Consider the following 19,308-nt stretch of genomic DNA (forward strand, 5'->3'; position numbering starts at 1 on the left):
CTTATAAAAAATAGAGGGTAAACCCTCGAAGCAACACTTCTTTTCCTTCTATACTCCATTATTGTTCTTGCTAAATTATTAGACAAAATTTGTGCCCAATTCATTATAGTCACGTTTACGGCTGCGTTTATTAATGATAGCTATTCTGGGGAAAATTTAGTGCTATGAGCTTCTCCAAATAGTCTACATAGCATGGTCGTTGCAAAACTATGAGGGGGGACAAATAGAAACAGTAGAGTACATACCATTCTTGTCCTTTTTTATTTTTCCCTCATTATTTGACCAGGTCTGGGTGCAGTCTGTTGGGTCCTCGTTCTCTTTGGCAAAATTCTTGAAGAATTGCTTGTTGTAGATGACTTGTGGCTCTCGTAGGTGGTACATAAGCTGTAGATTGTCTAGCGTAAAAGATCCCATAACCTCTTGGCTTATCGTCTTGAATTCTCTATTTGAGATGTCGGCTTCATCAATAACCCATTTAACCATGTCTGTATAAGGGATTATCTTTGGATGTATAGCTATGCGATGCAAAAATGAGCATGTTGTCTCAAACATGAAGGCTTCTGAGGAATCACTTCCATCAACTGTGACCTTCGTTTCCAGAATCCTTGGTTGCTCTTCTTCCAATATATTATACATGGCTTCCCACATAGAGGTTCCTCCCTCTCTATTGCATGTAGTCTCCGTAAATAGAGGAGTAATTTCTGATTTCTCAGAGACGATTGCCTTGCCTTTCTTCACCATTGTTCTCAACAATTTGCTCTGTGGATCTTCCCTGAAAGCGAAGAAAAACAACTATCAGATACACAAAGATGACCAATGAACGTGAAATGGAATAATCCAGATAACTTGTAAAGGTGAGAAAAAGAGTTTTATTCGAACACACATAAGAAGATATCATATCACGTTAAATGGATTTTCACACATAAATGCACTCAACTCTTACTAAATGCTCACTACTTCTTCGTTATCTCTTAGCTTTAATGCTCATAAATTTCTGCACCGTAAGTCAGGAAGAAAGCTTCTAGGGTGGTGAGCCTTTGAATTGTGATAATGGTGATATTGTGATTCATGAAGCATTATCATAGATCGCAATATCACATTATTCCTTTTCGCTTTTTGTTCCCTCCCTTGCATTTCTGCGAGATGCGAGATGTGAGACGCTCGTTTATTGTCTCTAAACATAGCTACTTGTCAGGTTTTTCTATGTAAAGACCTTTTTTGTAAGCAGTAGACCTAAACATTGTTCATAATATATCCAAGAAGTGGGTCTGGGCTTGATCACATTTCGCAATATCAACTGATGGTAAGTTTGCGGTGTTCTTTTAAACGCTCGAAATGCGATGCAGTAAAGGCTATGATGCCATTGCAGTTTCACATTTCAATTTTGTTGAGATAACCTTTTAAGGCAGGCTCTTCATAAATAGCGATATGTGATGCGAGTCTTGGTTTTGACAAGAAAAGCTTTAGGACCTAGTTTATATCAAAAATATGATAATTTCGAGGTATAAAGCATGGAGTCCTCTTTTAATCGTTTTTCACTAGATTTGGTGGGTTAGCAAGGTTTTAGATGATGCTTAATCATGCGATACGTGTGAAGGCAAGCATTTAGTAGTTCTTTTGAAAAAGGGGTTTGATTGATATCTTGATTTATTCCAAAATTAAATAAGAAAAATGCCTAAATGTTAAGTTTATTTTTAGAAGGATTTTTTAAAGGGTCCCTGTTTATTAATGTAATATTAACTACTACTATTAATAAATGGGGGGTTGTTGAATAACATAATAGGTCCACAGTGGGGAACTGTGACTCCTCTGGTGTTCTCCATGTTATCAATGCTATCAAGAGAAATAACCATGCATAGTGGAATTTCTTTCCCTCTTCTTGTGCCTCGAAAATTATCCAAAAATTATTGGCAAAAATATCCTACCCAATTAAATTGGATGCCCTTGCTACATTGGGAAGCCAATGATGCGATTGTTGCAGGTACCTCAGCTACCCGACACTTCTTCATTATTTTCCTGGCGAGAATCTGCGTGGAAAAGCACATAGCCTGATCATTAATGGAGCTGATGAGAAATCCTTGAGACTTCTTGATCAGATCATACTCCTTCTTCATCGTCTCGGCCAACTTTTTCTGCTAATATTTTCCAACAAATGCGTTAGTAGGGTTCGTCCCTTGGTAGGGAAGCGCGGTTATTCTTCGAATCAACATATCATCAATGGGGATCTTCATCCCCAGCCATAAATATCCATCATGCACCAATGCCAATAGCTAGGGCACACAGATCATCTTGATATTGCTACGCCCAAAGTGTGGAATATATAACATATTCAACAAACCAGCTCATTGAATTCCTACTATCCATGATAGTGGTTCGACCCTTGTTACTCCAGCTTCTTCATAGTAAACTGATTTCAGGTACTTGCTGGGTTTGAATTGGGGATACTTTCTGTTGGATACCTATAGTAATAGGTTTCATATTTCATGATTGATTATTGAAAATCCAAATATGCTCTGCTTTGTTACTACAAAGATCCCATATTTCCAGGAAATCAGAGGTGTGTGAAATACTTCAAATATTGAGGACCTTATTACAAATTTTGTGGATGATTCAACAGTTCAAGCTGGATCATGCCATGTTTCAATTTTGAGTTGTAGAATAGAGAAAGAAGTCTGTCCAAACAGCTTAATCTTGGCAGACAAGTAGTTCAGGTAGAGAAACAAAGGTTCCCAAAAGTCTAATCTGGGACCTTGGAAGAGATAAGGGTAGAAGCAGATAGAGTAAAAAAGGAAAAAGCCAAAGAAAAGAAAAGGCAATTGAGGGTTGCAAGTTCAAGTGCCCCTCCAAGGAGAAACAAAAAATGCTAGGTGAAATAGTGGGGTAGGCAGTTGTGGTTGCAGAAAAGACATGTTCACCATCACATAGTTGTCAAAGATGTTTTGCCAAGGCAATGAACATATCAGCAAAAAAGGTGGTGAATTTCATGGATTCACAGCAGAGAGCATCACTAACTTCACTTTTTCCCCTCTACTCCATCATTAACACCCCCTTTCTAAATCCCCCTCCTTCCCTCATACTAACTCCTAACTCTACTATGTAATTCCCCTATTTTACCCCTACCCCTAATAATAATAACACTAAGGTGTATAAAACCCCAAATGATATATATTTTCCCTCCCCTAGGCATAATAGCCGAGAATTCTGCAAAGAGGGACCATAATGGCACCTGGCCACCATGGTGAACCTATCTCCACTATTTTTCCTTTGCTGCAAATCATTTCCCCCAAAAATATACCTTTGCATGGGTAAAACCCCTCTCTAAACCCCTTTGACCTATAAAACCCTCTGCAAACCTTACAAAAATCAAATTTCCGCCTTCAGCACGTTCCCAAATGCAAGCGCGGGTGGTCAGAATCAAAACATTTGGAAAACCATGCCAAAAACCCACAGACGGTTAATATTTCCGCCGCATTATCGGCCGTGCACCTCACACCTCCGCCAGCCGTCGGATCAAGCCTTCCAGATCCGACGGCCCACAGCAATATCGGAGCGCCATCCACAACCGCACGTTAACTCCCGAGAACGTGACGTTGCGCCTCGTCACGCCTCCGCCACGCGTCGCCCGATGGACCATCTCGGAGCTCCCTCTGACACCCTGGGCGCCGTACTCTAACCGCCCCGGGAGACCGTGACGGTTAGAGCCTTAACCATAACTCTCACGGTTTCACTTCCACCCGTCCACCATTAACCTTTCTGCCACGTCCAGCTCACCGCTGACTGGACTGCCACCTCACCGCCCTTTGACCGGTCGTCTTCTGCCACGTCCTCCCTGATGACGTCAGCTGACGTCACATCACCGTGACCCACCAATGACGTCATGCTGACGTCATTGTAAAAAAGCGCCAAACGGGTAAAAAACTCATATTAACCAAATTTTACGCGTTTTTTCACCATTTCATCGTTATTCCGTCTGAACTCTCTGCTCAACCATTTCTGCCTGGATTTCCGCCAACCGGTAAAATTAGCTAAAGCGACCACTTCAGCAGCTGCAGTACACCTTGCCACGACCTCTGCACGTCGAATTACAGGTATTTACACTGCCCTGCCTTCCATACGACCTGCATTCAGCTCAAAACTGCTCACAGGCATAATAGGACCATAAGATCGACCTTTTCACCGTTAGAATCTAGTTGTACCTCCACCATTGTCACTGTGAGGTCCAAAAATTCCCTGCAGAGCCGTAATAAGCTGCAATTCATCTAAAAACCCCTCAGTTCTGCGTTTCCCCGGCAAATTCACTACTAAATATCTCTGAACTACTACCAGAAGCTCACTTAGGCCCCAAAGAGGCTCTGTTACCAATTACCAGCAGTATTTCAATTTCTAGCTGGTGAATTCCCCTCTGACAGTTCAGAAAATCAAGCTATTTTCCACTGAGGGCAGTCTGCGGTCTGTTTTTGCCCATTCACCTGTCAGATTGCAATAGTTTACCCCTTCAGAAGCTATGGAGACCCCCATTGCTCTCAATATCAAGCCTATCAATGCTCCCCACCAAGAATTGGCATGGAAGCCCCTGGGAGACATGGACTACCAAATGCTGGACTGGTTTCCTATGGGAACTAAGTATAATATCCTGATGCTAAATGAACTGAGAGCCCAGCACATGAGTGGAGCAGATATCTTGGGGATTTGGGAATCAAATTTGCCCATATACAACCTTCCCCAAGTTAATCCCATGCCAGAGCTTATCTACAGTTGCCAGGAGTGCTATGACCCCAGCCAAAGGGCAGTCATTAGCCCCACAGGCCTAGTCCTGTTTCAGATCACTCCAGAGAGTATAAATCAGATGCTGCATTTCCATACAGCCAAGAAACTGACCCCTCTTTCCATGCAAGATTTGATAAAGAGAGGAAATAACCTGTCTAATGACCAGATTGTGAAGATTAACCAGCTATTTCTCACACCTAGCTCTGAAGCAGTCAGAACCCCTCCCATTGGGTACCAATGTCTGAATGAGTTGGGCAGAATGCTGGTGGACCTAATTAGCTATGTCCTAGGGTTCAGGGGGCTGGAAGATGTAGATGACAGCATATTGGCAATGCTGTCTATATTTGCCCCGGGTAAGCCTCCAGCTGTGCAGTATGACTATGCAACCTACATTGCAGAGAAGATTCATGATCAGTTCATGAACCTGAAGAGAGAGAGACTGTTCAGATACTCCTCATATATCTACCATTTGTTCCTTTTCAATCAGCCAGCCACCTTCTCAGTTCCTTTGAGGCCACTCAATGCCCAAGGAAGCCCAAGATCAGTTATTTTCTGGACCTCTGTGTTTCATTTTACCTCAGTATCACCTTATACATACTGTGAGTTCATTGATCTGTTTGTTCATCCGGCCCTAACAGTTCTGCAAGGTACTCCTCCTCCCAGATTAACCGACGAAATGAAGAGGATTTTACATCTGAACAAATCCTACAATATTGGCAACTGGTACTTCTACCAGAACCACACAGTCCTTAGGATATATGGCTGTGAATTGAACCCATTTAGATTGCCAAGGTATGTCCCCATGAGGCTTTTTGCCCTGGAGTATTTCAGGCAGTTTGGGAACTCAGATTACCTTCATTTTCAGAGTAGAAACAAAAAGTCACAGCTGAAGGTAAGAAGCCAGCTAGGTTCCTTCTTGTATAACAAGAAAGAGGAAGGATGGAAAGAGGCACACAGCATGCTAGAAGGCCTCAGATTGCAGACCAGTTTTGAGTGGATTCCTTATGACCCCAATCATAGTATCTCCCTCAGGAGAATTAGATACAGACTGGGCAACTATGCACATAAAAGACAACCGGAAATAGAAAAGTATGCCAATGCACTAGATTGGGAAGAGGGTACACTAATAGAACAACTCACTGAGGTAGAACTGCTTGAGAAAGAAGCCAGGAATGTACAAAAGGAAACTGACTTGGAAACTTGTGCACAGGTGCCTTACTCCTACAGAAGACAAAGTGGAACAGCTGCTGGATCTGCAGCAGCACAGCAGCAAACCACTGAAAAGACATCCCAGGCAGCAAGCAAAGACAAAGGTAAACAGGTGGAACAGCCACCTGTATTGACAGAGGAACAAGTGGACACCTTGCTACAGCAGCAAGAGGAAATGGAACAGCAAGAGCTGGGACAGCAACAAGAAAAAGCACAGTCCAGTGAGCAGCCCTTACAGCAGGAAAAGGGGACAGATCAACCTGGCAGTACCGAGCAGCAGCCTCAAACAAATGTGCCTCCCAGGACAGACACCAATGTTGACACATCAGTCCTCCAAACACCACAAAAGGAGGATGTGACAAGGAAAAGGGATAGAGAGACCCCCCACACCTCATCTTTCATCAGGGGAGAGAAGAGACAAAGACTGAATGACTCCCAAGAGGAGGACATTGCAGTAAGGCAAGCCATGGGTATGGGCCCACCCAGTGGAGAACTTTCGGCCAGCTCATCCCAGCGAGGACATGACATGACAATGGGAGGAGAGGTCAGCTCCTCCAGTGAAACAAGAAAAGGACAGTCAAGTATAAAACAGCAATTCATTGACATAAAAAGGAGGAGTGATCCAATAAAAGTGCAGCTATATGATCACTTGTTGAACCTAGCTCCTAGCAACCAGCAGAGACTCATGTCTGCTTTCGATGTGAGCGAAGGCAAAATGATAATGAGCCATTTCATGCCTACATCTTTGCAGCCTCAGTCCACCTCAGATTATCTAAGAACCAACATGGAGGTTCTTGCCAAAGACATACACCCCATGGACAAAATTGAACTACATAAGCAGACTGGGGAAATGGTGTATGCCTCCTTGGCAGATGAGACATTAGAAAATTATAAATTAAAGAGCAGCCTAGACAACACAGCTTCTCAGCTGGAGTTAGAAAGAGCTTCATCACAGGCCAAGGACAACAGGATCAAGTCCTTGGAAGAGGTAATCATAGAGATAGGGCATGACCCTAAAGATGTCAAAGGCATCCAAGAGCTCCTGAAAATAAGGGATGCAGATATGGCAGCCCTAAGAAAGAAGATCAAGCTCCCGGCCACCATCCATCCACAGACCGATGAAGTTGCCCAGCAAAGGCAAGAGAAGGAGGCTACAGATCTGCTGATATCCTTATATAAAGAGCTGGTCAGGACTCAGGACCAGCTAGGACAGACTGAAGCTGCAAAGGCAGCACTACAGGAGACACTAAAGCAAAGAGAAGAGGGCCAACCCTCCCAGCCTCCTCCTATCATAATAAACCTTGAGGAAACCCCTCCCAAGATTACTCCTCCTCTTCAGCAAACAGAAACCACAGCACCATCCACAGCAGCAACAACAACAAAATCAGAACAGGCTGCTAGCTTAGACATGCAAAAGCTGCAAGCTGAGATCCAAGCCATGGAATCTCAAATGAAAGAGCTGGATGAGCTTAAGAAAACCTTGACTAAGGTTAATGAAAGGTTTGACAGGAGTAAACAGAATGAGGCAACCAAAGACAGAGAGGTGAAAGCTCTTAAAAAGAGGATTGCTGAACTAGAGAAGGAGCTTGCACTAGAAAGGGTGACAGCTGAAATGAAAGCAGTATTATGGAGCAACATTGGAAGGTCCATTGCCAAACAGTGGCAATATATTGAGACCATGGATGAGCAAATGGTGCTCATCACCAAAGCAAATAAAGAAATACAGAGAGCCAGGGCGAGCCTTGGACACATGCCAGAAGCTGCCACAAGGATAATCAACACTCTGAACTATAAGACTAGCTCTCAATTAGCTGTCATGGGAATCACTAACAGGACAGAAGCAATTGCTGTAGCAAAGAGAGTCGTTACATTAAGGAACTTAGTTGGAACATTGGAGAGGAGGACCCAGGATATGCAAACTGAGATCAATAGATTCCTGGAAAAATTCGTGACTCTGCAGAACAGAGGCCTCCCCAGCATCTTAAGCAGTGTAGGAAGACTGCTCACCCTGGACAATTATAACAAGAGGATTGATGCCCATGCAGTGGCAGAAATTGCACAACCACCCAGCACTTCAGCAGAGCCAGGGCCAGCCACAGGGCAAAGTATGTATGACAGAGTGGAAAACCTGTTTTTCCTAATGAATGAAGTGGACCATCTGTTTGACACACCACCTAACTTCTTCAAATTTACAGAAGCAGATGAAACTCTGGGTGCAATTCTAGCACACCAACTGCCCACTCAGGATGCCTGGAGAAATTTGACACAAACAGTTCTGTCAGGCCAGAATCAGTAGCGCTGTTCCTACAGGCAAATAAGCATCATGCGCAGGCACAGTTTTGAGGAAAAATATCTACAGGAAAGAGGCAGAGGCTGAGCCAACTCAGCAGGACCATTGAGCTCAACACAAGCAACAGTCACAATCACAGGTGACAAGTCCAAGACACAGCGTACAAAGCATTAAAGACAGGTTTTCCAGCATTTACTCAGAAAATCTTGACCGACTTAGCTATCTCCAAAGGCTAAAATATCTTCTGACAGAGCATTTAAATGCCTGTACTCTGTAATCAATGCTGCATTAAATTGTGCCCATAATATCTTAAATAGTTGGTAAGGAAGTAAAATCTGAGATAACTCAGGACTCAGATATTTTGTAAATGACCGCAAGTATATATTCACCCTTCACAGCAGTGAAAGGGGTTGGTTGATAGTTGTTATTTTCTTTTGAAGAGCTCTAGCTCGTTGTAACATTTTCAGAGAATTAATACAAAGGAAGAATGGAATTTCCAAGGCTCGGTGTTCTTTGATGTAGTGTGGTGAAAGATGAATGTTACAGGATCCCAGGGTGTTGCATAAAACAGCAAGTATTCTCAAATCTCTTTGTCATGTGTGTTTTGAGTCTTTTGTTCTCTTTGTTGTTCTAATGTTTTACACTTGATAGCAAGGTGAAAGGATAGTACCAGGATTTAACCATGTTTACCCTGGACTCAAACTGAGCTATCATATATGTTTTCCTCATATACAGTAACAGAATTGTAATTCTTAATTGCTGCAATTCAAAACTGTGTTTTTATTGTAACAGTCATTCTCAGGGATTCAACTTTTGCCCCTAAGACCTCTGTTTTCTCTTCTTAAAGCTATCTGTTGGGAACATATAAATAACTAGTGAAAATTCTTAAATGCTTTCACTGTTTGTGTTACCTGTTTCCAGTCTTTTAATCAAAAATCTGTTCTATTAAACACTCAAATGGCCCTGTAAGTCCCATCTTTCATCTCAAAATTTCAAACACATATAGCTACAGACTCCATTGCCCAATGGTACTCAACCTCTCAGAAAACCACTTCACTAGAACCTAAAAGGAATTTCATCAACCAAACACAAACAAAAAACAGTGCATAATAGCTAGCCTAAAACCCTATAACAAACAGTTACAAATCATAAAGAGAGAGCCCTCTCTGATCACAGTTTGGCTAGAAACAGTGATCCAAAGATTGGTTAGTGGTTACCCCGGCCGTATTCCCTTGGGAGTCATAGGGAACAACCTGGGTGTTAACATAAATGGCGACTCCACTGGGGAACTTAGAGTTTTTCAATCACTATCTATTTCCAAAAGCTACCATCAAGCCTGAAACTAGCCAAGAGGCCTTAGGACTGTTTCTGTAAACACAGGGACAGCTTTAGGGAAGAGCTAACTAGGGAAACTTCATCTTAGTTTTGAAAAATACATAGCCATTCCAGAATTCTTACCCAGTCCTTGTACATACAAAACCTTCTGTATAAAGTTCTGAAAGAACACTTAGAAGCTGGCTCCTAAAAGAAACCCAAGGCATACTAGGGCACACCCTGACCCTGATCAACCCATCATTGTTGATAACCCAAATATCATCCCAAAGAACATAAGGAAACAGCACAAGCAGGATAAACCTGCTGATCCAGTTATAAGTTTAGACCAACCTATCCTCATACCCACTCCTTGTAAAGTCCTTTTCCGTTCCACACCTAGTTCCCCTAGCTCATCATCAACACCTCACAGCCCTTCTCTCCCATCTTCACCTTCTGCACATACTCCCTCAACCAGTTCCCCACTTATTACCCATCCTCTTAACCCGGTTACACCTGTAATCCCTGTTGTCCCATTTGTTCCTATTAACCCTATAAATCCCATAAACATGGCTAACAGATATGCACCGCTGCAGATACCAGCCAATGCTCCAGCTCTACCCCAAGACTACCAAACTAGACTCTCATTTTTTGACTCCCATGGCCCTTTGACAGCCATCCAGCATGCTAAAAAGATGCAAGACCACTTTGAGACCTATGAAATAGATGATGACAGTGTTAGAATGAGAATTTTTGTCCAAAGCCTAACTGGGGATGTCAGAACTTGGTTTAGATCCTTGAATGCAAATTCCATTGCAACCTCTGAAGTTCTATACCAGGAATTTACCAACAGATGGGAGAAAAAGAGAGATCCACACCATATACTTGGTGAATATAACACTATTAAAAGAGGTCCCCAAGAAACGGTGTTGGAATATTGTGCTAGGTTTAACAACATATACAATGCTATTCCCCAGAACTTAAGGCCCCCTCCTGATTTGGCCCTTTATAACTTCCCTGATGGTTTTGACTCTGATATGGCCTATCAGTTGAGAGAAAGAGACCCTCCAACCCTTGCAGAAGCCCAAAGAGTTGCAGTCACTGTAGAGGCCAACCTAATTGCCAAAAGAAACAGGGCAAAGCTGGAAAAGAAGGTTGGTTTCAAGGAAGAGCCCTCGGGCTTTGATCAGAAGTTGGATGCAATACTAAACAGCATGAAAAGACTAGGTGAGAGAGTGGAATCAGTAGAAAGAAAGTCATCATGGGAAGCACCACAAAACAATACTCCTAGAAACCCAAATTTTAGGAGAACACAGAACCCCAATATAGGAAAAACAGGTGCTGACCAAGATATCAGACCACCTTTTCAAGAAAATTATGCAGAAACTTCCTCGGCTAATCAGCTCAATGAAGATCCTGAGATCAATTTAATAGGTCTGGATGGTAAAAGCCATGTTTTCCTAACACAAGAAGACCATGATGAGGATGAAAACAAAACATTCCAAACACAATCAGGAGAATCCTTTGACTTTAAGCAAGGATATGATACTGCTGTCTATGAAGTCCATAAGCAGTACAAACTAAGAAGTCGGACTGTAAATGCAAATCAGCCTGAAAAGGTAAAGGAGAAACAGCAATCTAAAGAAGCCTCAGTCACTGAACCTAATGACAAAACAAACTTGCCTGCAAAGGAAGTAGTGGTTGAGGAGGTCACTGAATTTCTGTCCACACCACAAGAGCCCACAGCAACATCATCCTCTCACCCAAATCCGAACATCACCCCTCAAGACATGGGCATGGGGGGCAGGTTCCAAAATCAAGATGAAATCCAACAAGAAGATTCATTGAACAAGGAAAGGACTGCTGTCCGTGACCCTAAAATTCAGGTGGATAAACCCTTTGACCTAGGAACAGAGATTGGCAAGTTAAAGATAGCAATTCCCCTTTCAGAGCTAGCCAAGCATGACATATATAAGCAACAGATCAAGAAATCCCTTCAGCTCACCAACAACAAAGATGATGTAAATGTGCTAGATGACACTCCAGAATTACTGTTTGGTCCAGAGGTAGATGGAAAAACAGTAGTCACAGGGGTTTTACCTTTTTATGTCAGCTTACACGTTCATGATAAAATACTGCACAATGCAATGTTTGACTCAGGTGCATCTCACAACCTCATGCCAAAAGCAGTCATGGAAAGATTAAATTTGGATATAACAAGACCATACAAAGACCTGTTTTCTTTTGATTCTAGTCAAGTAAAATGCTTGGGCCTGATTAAGGATTTATGTGTGTCCCTGGTTCAATTTCCCAACAAAACCATTTTAATGGATGTTGTTGTTGCTGATATCCCACCCAAATATGGAATGCTCTTATCAAGATCATGGGGAGCCAAGCTCCAAGGCTCCCTGCAATTAGACATGTCATATGCAACCATCTCTGTCTTTGGACAACCCAAGAGACTTTATAGGGAAACACTCATGAAATACATGGTCAGCAGTGAAGAAAAGCCTCAAAATTTTCCAATATATGCTGTCCATTCGGACATAGACTCCTTCATCCTTTTCAATGACAGCACAAATTCCTTAAGCAATAACATTAAGACCGAAACACCCATACAAGAACAAAACATCCATCAAACAAGTGGCACCTGCCAAAATTTAATCAGCCCAACAATACCCATTCACCCTCCTTTAGTTGTCAAAAATTGTCAAACAAATGATGAAATTATCCTAGGAGACAAATGGGAAAAGAAACCTCAACTCATGCTCACATGGCCATCCCATGAGAAGAATTTAAGATCCCCTGACCAGCAAGATAGTCTGTGGGTCCTAGAGTTTGATGGCTCAGTTAACAAGTTAGGGGCAGGAGCTGGAGTATGGATACATAACAAAGAGAAAGCCTGTGCACAAGGCCGGGCATATAGACTGAACTTTAAATGCACTAACAACATGGCAGAATATGAAGCTCTGCTACTAGGTCTCAAGATTGCAAAATCATTACAAGCACATAGCCTCTCAATCATGGGGGACTCTGATCTAGTAATTCAACAAGTAAAAGGGGATTTTGTCACCAATGACAAAAGATTAAGGTCCTACAGGTCTGCTGTAATTGAAATACTAGAAACTTTCTCCGAGTTTGTTCTCACAAAGATTCCAAGGGGCCACAATCTCCATGCTCACAGCTTGGCAACATTTGCCAGCACCTTCAAATTCCCACTACAACCCAACAATTGTTTCACAGCAGAAGTCAAATATAGGCCTTCTATTCCAAACAATGTCAAAGAATGGCAAGTATTTGAGAATGATAGGCAAATAAACAACTTTTTAACTTTGCAACAAGAGTTTACAGGATTAAATATTGACCTTGAGACAGCAAGTCAATCTCAAATTGTTGATGGAGCAAGTCAATCACAATTACAGTTTCAACAGTCTGCCCACCCAATGTCACCTAGGACAGCAAAACAACTACTTAGTCCAACCATTTTCGACAAAGAAAACATTCAGCAAATTCACCAAATTGACTGTGAAGAGCTGGGCAATGCTGAAGATGAAATCATACAACTCAAAGACAATCTTCTCCCAGCAGGCCTTACCCCACTAGAGGACATTTTTGACTCAAATGATGTCCCCAGGAAACCAAAGATGCAGCCATTAGATGCAACAATTGAAGAATGTAACATTGGTACCACTGACAAGCCTAAAATAATAAAGCTGTCTGCTGCTTTGCCCCCTGATCAAAAACCCAAATATGTTGATCTCTTTAAAGAATTCCAAGATGTCTTTGCCTGGGGTTATGAAGACTTGAAGTCTTATGATACCTCTGTTATACAGCACACCATTCCCCTCAAGCCTAATCAAAAACCATTCAAACAAAAATTGAGAAGAATCAATCCTGTGCTTCTTCCTTCCATTGAAAAGGAATTACAAAAAATGTTCAAAGCTGGGATCATAGCACCAATCAGGTTTTCTGAGTGGATTTCAAATTTGGTCCCTACAAGAAAGAAAACTGGTGAGATTAGACTTTGTGTAGACTTAAGGAATTTGAACCTAGTATCACTCAAAGACAACTATCCCTTACCCAAAATGGACCACATCCTTCAAAGAGTAGTAGGAGCCTCAAGAATATCATTGTTGGATGGCTTCTCAGGTTTCAATCAAATCCTGGTACACCCTGATGATCAAGACAAGACTGCATTTACTACCCCATGGGGTACTTTCAAGTATGTGAAGATGCCCTTTGGATTGAAAAATGCAGGGGCAACATTTCAGAGAGCAATGGACATTGCTTTTGCAAAGGAAATTCATGATTTCTTGGTCATTTACTTAGATGATCTTACACCCTTTTCAAAATCTGACCAAGAACACTTGAAACATCTGAGACAAATCTTCATAACATGCAGGAAATATGGTATTTCCTTAAACCCCAAGAAGTCTTTATTTGGTTTAGAAGAAGGGAAACTTCTAGGACACATCATTTCGAAAGATGGCATAAGAATTGATCCAGATAGGATACAAGCTATCCTACAAATGCCTCACCCAAGGAATGTCAAAGAGCTTCAAGGATTCTTGGGAAAAATCAACTTTTTGAGAAGGTTTATCCCAAATTTAGCAGAATTAATCAGATTACTAAACAATATGCTAAAGAAAGATTCAAAGGTCAAATGGACTGTTGAAGCAAAACAAGCTTTTGAAAGTATAAAATTGGCCTTGACTCAAACCCCAGTGTTAACTAACCCTCAGTTTGACAGAGACTTCGTCATTTTCTCCTTTGCCTCCCAACACACTATTGCTGCTGTTTTATTGCAGAAAGATGACCAAGGGAATGAAAAGCCCATTGCTTTTTTCAGCAGAGCTCTTAGGGATGCCCCCCTAAAGTACCAAATAATGGAGAAACAAGCCTATGCCTTGATCAAAGCCATCAAAGACTTTAGGATTTACATCCTTTACTCCCATGTTGTAGCTTATGTACCAAGTCCTATTGTCAAAGACATTCTCACACAAGAAAACTTAGAGGGAAGGAGAGGAAAATGGATTGCAAACATACTTGAATTTGACATTGAAATAAAGCCTACAAAGTTGATAAAAGGGCAAGGTTTGGCTAAGTTAATGACAGAAGCAAATTTCCAAGCCTTAGATATCAACCAACTGGACAGTGAAACAGAGCTGGCGACTCCAAAGATCAATGTAGCCTTTGAACAATCTCCATGGTACTCTGATATCTGTTATGTGTTACAAAACCTGTGTGCTCCCCCAGGACTGTCCAGAACTAAGTCTAGGTTCCTAAAAATGAAAACATCCAAATTTTGTGTGTTAGATGAGAATCTACTCTGGAAAAACCATGAAGGTATTTTGCTGCACTGTCTTCTTGAGAATGAAACTGATAAAATTATGCAAGAATTCCATGCTGGAGACTGTGGTGGACATTTGTACTGGAAGTCCACTGTGGACAAGATATTAAGGGCTGGTTATTACTGGCCCACTATGTTCTCAGATATGAAGAAATTCACAACATCATGCCACAAGTGCCAACTGTTTGAAGGCAAAAGACAATTGCTGCCACTCCCTTTGAGGCCCATTGCAACAGAGAGACCTTTTCAACAATGGGGCTTGGATTTCATCGGAGAAATTCACCCCTCATCTTCAGGACAACACAGATGGATTCTAACAGCAACAGACTACTTCACCAAGTGGATTGAAGCTGCCCCATGCAGACAAGCAAATGATTCAGTAATCATTCAATTTTTGGAGAACAATATACTGGCCAGATTTGGCTGCCCAGACAAGATAATAACAGACAATGCTGCTGCCTTCAGATCCAAGAAGATGGTAAACTTTTGCCATAAATTTCACATTACTTTGGGCCATTCTACAGCTTACTATCCTCAAGGAAATGGTCTTGCTGAATCATCAAACAAAAGCCTGATAAACATCATAAAGAAAGTGCTGGAAGAGAACAAAAAGAACTGGCATAAGAAACTAGTAAATGCTTTATGGGCAGACAGATTAACCACCAAAAGATCAATTGGGACCAGCCCATATGAGTTAGTCTATGGATTAGAGGCCAGATTTCCTTCATCACTAGGTGTGCCAGTTATGAAACTTCTACAAGAAAGCCAAGCAGAGCCAAATGATATGCAAAGAAGGATCAACCAGATAATTTGTCTACAGCAGACCAGAGAACAAGTTTTCAGCAGAGTGCAGATACTACAAGAGAAACTGAAAAAGGCTTTTGACAGAAGAACTAAAGCTGAAGATTTCAATGTGGGGGACAAAGTTCTAAAGTGGGATGCAAGAAGAGAAGAGAAAGGGAAACATGGGAAATTTGATTCCTTGTGGAAGGGACCATTTGCTGTCCAAGCAGTACAAGGTAATAACACTTATTTCCTTAAAAGTTTGACTGTGACTGAACTAGATGAAGGTCCTGTCAATGGCAGGATGCTGAAGCACTATTATGATGGTTCACTATGATAAGGATCCAAAGGTTCAATGTATATATGCAGGCCTACATATGTTTTCTATTGTTAGTTTGTAAAAAGAGGTTTTCCAAGTGCTGCAACTAGCAGCAATAGGCAGATAGAACCAGAGGTTCCCCAACAAAAAGCACACAATTTTGACAGGTTACACGCATCAGATCTCAAAGATTAAGATGGACAATCAAGCAACAAGGCAATCTGACCTGCTGTTCTTGGTCTTTCAAAAGAAAAACCATCCCCATGTGGAGCCACTGTTGGATACCTATAGTAATAGGTTTCATATTTCATGATTGATTATTGAAAATCCAAATATGCTCTGCTTTGTTACTACAAAGATCCCATATTTCCAGGAAATCAGAGGTGTGTGAAATACTTCAAATATTGAGGACCTTATTACAAATTTTGTGGATGATTCAACAGTTCAAGCTGGATCATGCCATGTTTCAATTTTGAGTTGTAGAATAGAGAAAGAAGTCTGTCCAAACAGCTTAATCTTGGCAGACAAGTAGTTCAGGTAGAGAAACAAAGGTTCCCAAAAGTCTAATCTGGGACCTTGGAAGAGATAAGGGTAGAAGCAGATAGAGTAAAAAAGGAAAAAGCCAAAGAAAAGAAAAGGCAATTGAGGGTTGCAAGTTCAAGTGCCCCTCCAAGGAGAAACAAAAAATGCTAGGTGAAATAGTGGGGTAGGCAGTTGTGGTTGCAGAAAAGACATGTTCACCATCACATAGTTGTCAAAGATGTTTTGCCAAGGCAATGAACATATCAGCAAAAAAGGTGGTGAATTTCATGGATTCACAGCAGAGAGCATCACTAACTTCACTTTTTCCCCTCTACTCCATCATTAACACCCCCTTTCTAAATCCCCCTCCTTCCCTCATACTAACTCCTAACTCTACTATGTAATTCCCCTATTTTACCCCTACCCCTAATAATAATAACACTAAGGTGTATAAAACCCCAAATGATATATATTTTCCCTCCCCTAGGCATAATAGCCGAGAATTCTGCAAAGAGGGACCATAATGGCACCTGGCCACCATGGTGAACCTATCTCCACTATTTTTCCTTTGCTGCAAATCATTTCCCCCAAAAATATACCTTTGCATGGGTAAAACCCCTCTCTAAACCCCTTTGACCTATAAAACCCTCTGCAAACCTTACAAAAATCAAATTTCCGCCTTCAGCACGTTCCCAAATGCAAGCGCGGGTGGTCAGAATCAAAACATTTGGAAAACCATGCCAAAAACCCACAGACGGTTAATATTTCCGCCGCATTATCGGCCGTGCACCTCACACCTCCGCCAGCCGTCGGATCAAGCCTTCCAGATCCGACGGCCCACAGCAATATCGGAGCGCCATCCACAACCGCACGTTAACTCCCGAGAACGTGACGTTGCGCCTCGTCACGCCTCCGCCACGCGTCGCCCGATGGACCATCTCGGAGCTCCCTCTGACACCCTGGGCGCCGTACTCTAACCGCCCCGAGAGACCGTGACGGTTAGAGCCTTAACCATAACTCTCACGGTTTCACTTCCGCCCGTCCACCATTAACCTTTCTGCCACGTCCAGCTCACCGCTGACTGGACTGCCACCTCACCGCCCTTTGACCGGTCGTCTTCTGCCACGTCCTCCCTGATGACGTCAGCTGACGTCACATCACCGTGACCCACCAATGACGTCATGCTGACGTCATTGTAAAAAAGCGCCAAACGGGTAAAAAACTCATATTAACCAAATTTTACGCGTTTTTTCACCATTTCATCGTTATTCCGTCTGAACTCTCTGCTCAACCATTTCTGCCTGGATTTCCGCCAACCGGTAAAATTAGCTAAAGCGACCACTTCAGCAGCTGCAGTACACCTTGCCACGACCTCTGCACGTCGAATTACAGGTATTTACACTGCCCTGCCTTCCATACGACCTGCATTCAGCTCAAAACTGCTCACAGGCATAATAGGACCATAAGATCGACCTTTTCACCGTTAGAATCTAGTTGTACCTCCACCATTGTCACTGTGAGGTCCAAAAATTCCCTGCAGAGCCGTAATAAGCTGCAATTCATCTAAAAACCCCTCAGTTCTGCGTTTCCCCGGCAAATTCACTACTAAATATCTCTGAACTACTACCAGAAGCTCACTTAGGCCCCAAAGAGGCTCTGTTACCAATTACCAGCAGTATTTCAATTTCTAGCTGGTGAATTCCCCTCTGACAGTTCAGAAAATCAAGCTATTTTCCACTGAGGGCAGTCTGCGGTCTGTTTTTGCCCATTCACCTGTCAGATTGCAATAGTTTACCCCTTCAGAAGCTATGGAGACCCCCATTGCTCTCAATATCAAGCCTATCAATGCTCCCCACCAAGAATTGGCATGGAAGCCCCTGGGAGACATGGACTACCAAATGCTGGACTGGTTTCCTATGGGAACTAAGTATAATATCCTGATGCTAAATGAACTGAGAGCCCAGCACATGAGTGGAGCAGATATCTTGGGGATTTGGGAATCAAATTTGCCCATATACAACCTTCCCCAAGTTAATCCCATGCCAGAGCTTATCTACAGTTGCCAGGAGTGCTATGACCCCAGCCAAAGGGCAGTCATTAGCCCCACAGGCCTAGTCCTGTTTCAGATCACTCCAGAGAGTATAAATCAGATGCTGCATTTCCATACAGCCAAGAAACTGACCCCTCTTTCCATGCAAGATTTGATAAAGAGAGGAAATAACCTGTCTAATGACCAGATTGTGAAGATTAACCAGCTATTTCTCACACCTAGCTCTGAAGCAGTCAGAACCCCTCCCATTGGGTACCAATGTCTGAATGAGTTGGGCAGAATGCTGGTGGACCTAATTAGCTATGTCCTAGGGTTCAGGGGGCTGGAAGATGTAGATGACAGCATATTGGCAATGCTGTCTATATTTGCCCCGGGTAAGCCTCCAGCTGTGCAGTATGACTATGCAACCTACATTGCAGAGAAGATTCATGATCAGTTCATGAACCTGAAGAGAGAGAGACTGTTCAGATACTCCTCATATATCTACCATTTGTTCCTTTTCAATCAGCCAGCCACCTTCTCAGTTCCTTTGAGGCCACTCAATGCCCAAGGAAGCCCAAGATCAGTTATTTTCTGGACCTCTGTGTTTCATTTTACCTCAGTATCACCTTATACATACTGTGAGTTCATTGATCTGTTTGTTCATCCGGCCCTAACAGTTCTGCAAGGTACTCCTCCTCCCAGATTAACCGACGAAATGAAGAGGA

The sequence above is a fragment of the Pinus tabuliformis genome, chromosome 8 (genome assembly GCF_031772625.1).
Source record: "Pinus tabuliformis cultivar Carrire ecotype Pingquan chromosome 8, CPIR1, whole genome shotgun sequence".
Taxonomy (NCBI): Eukaryota; Viridiplantae; Streptophyta; class Pinopsida; order Pinales; family Pinaceae; genus Pinus; species Pinus tabuliformis.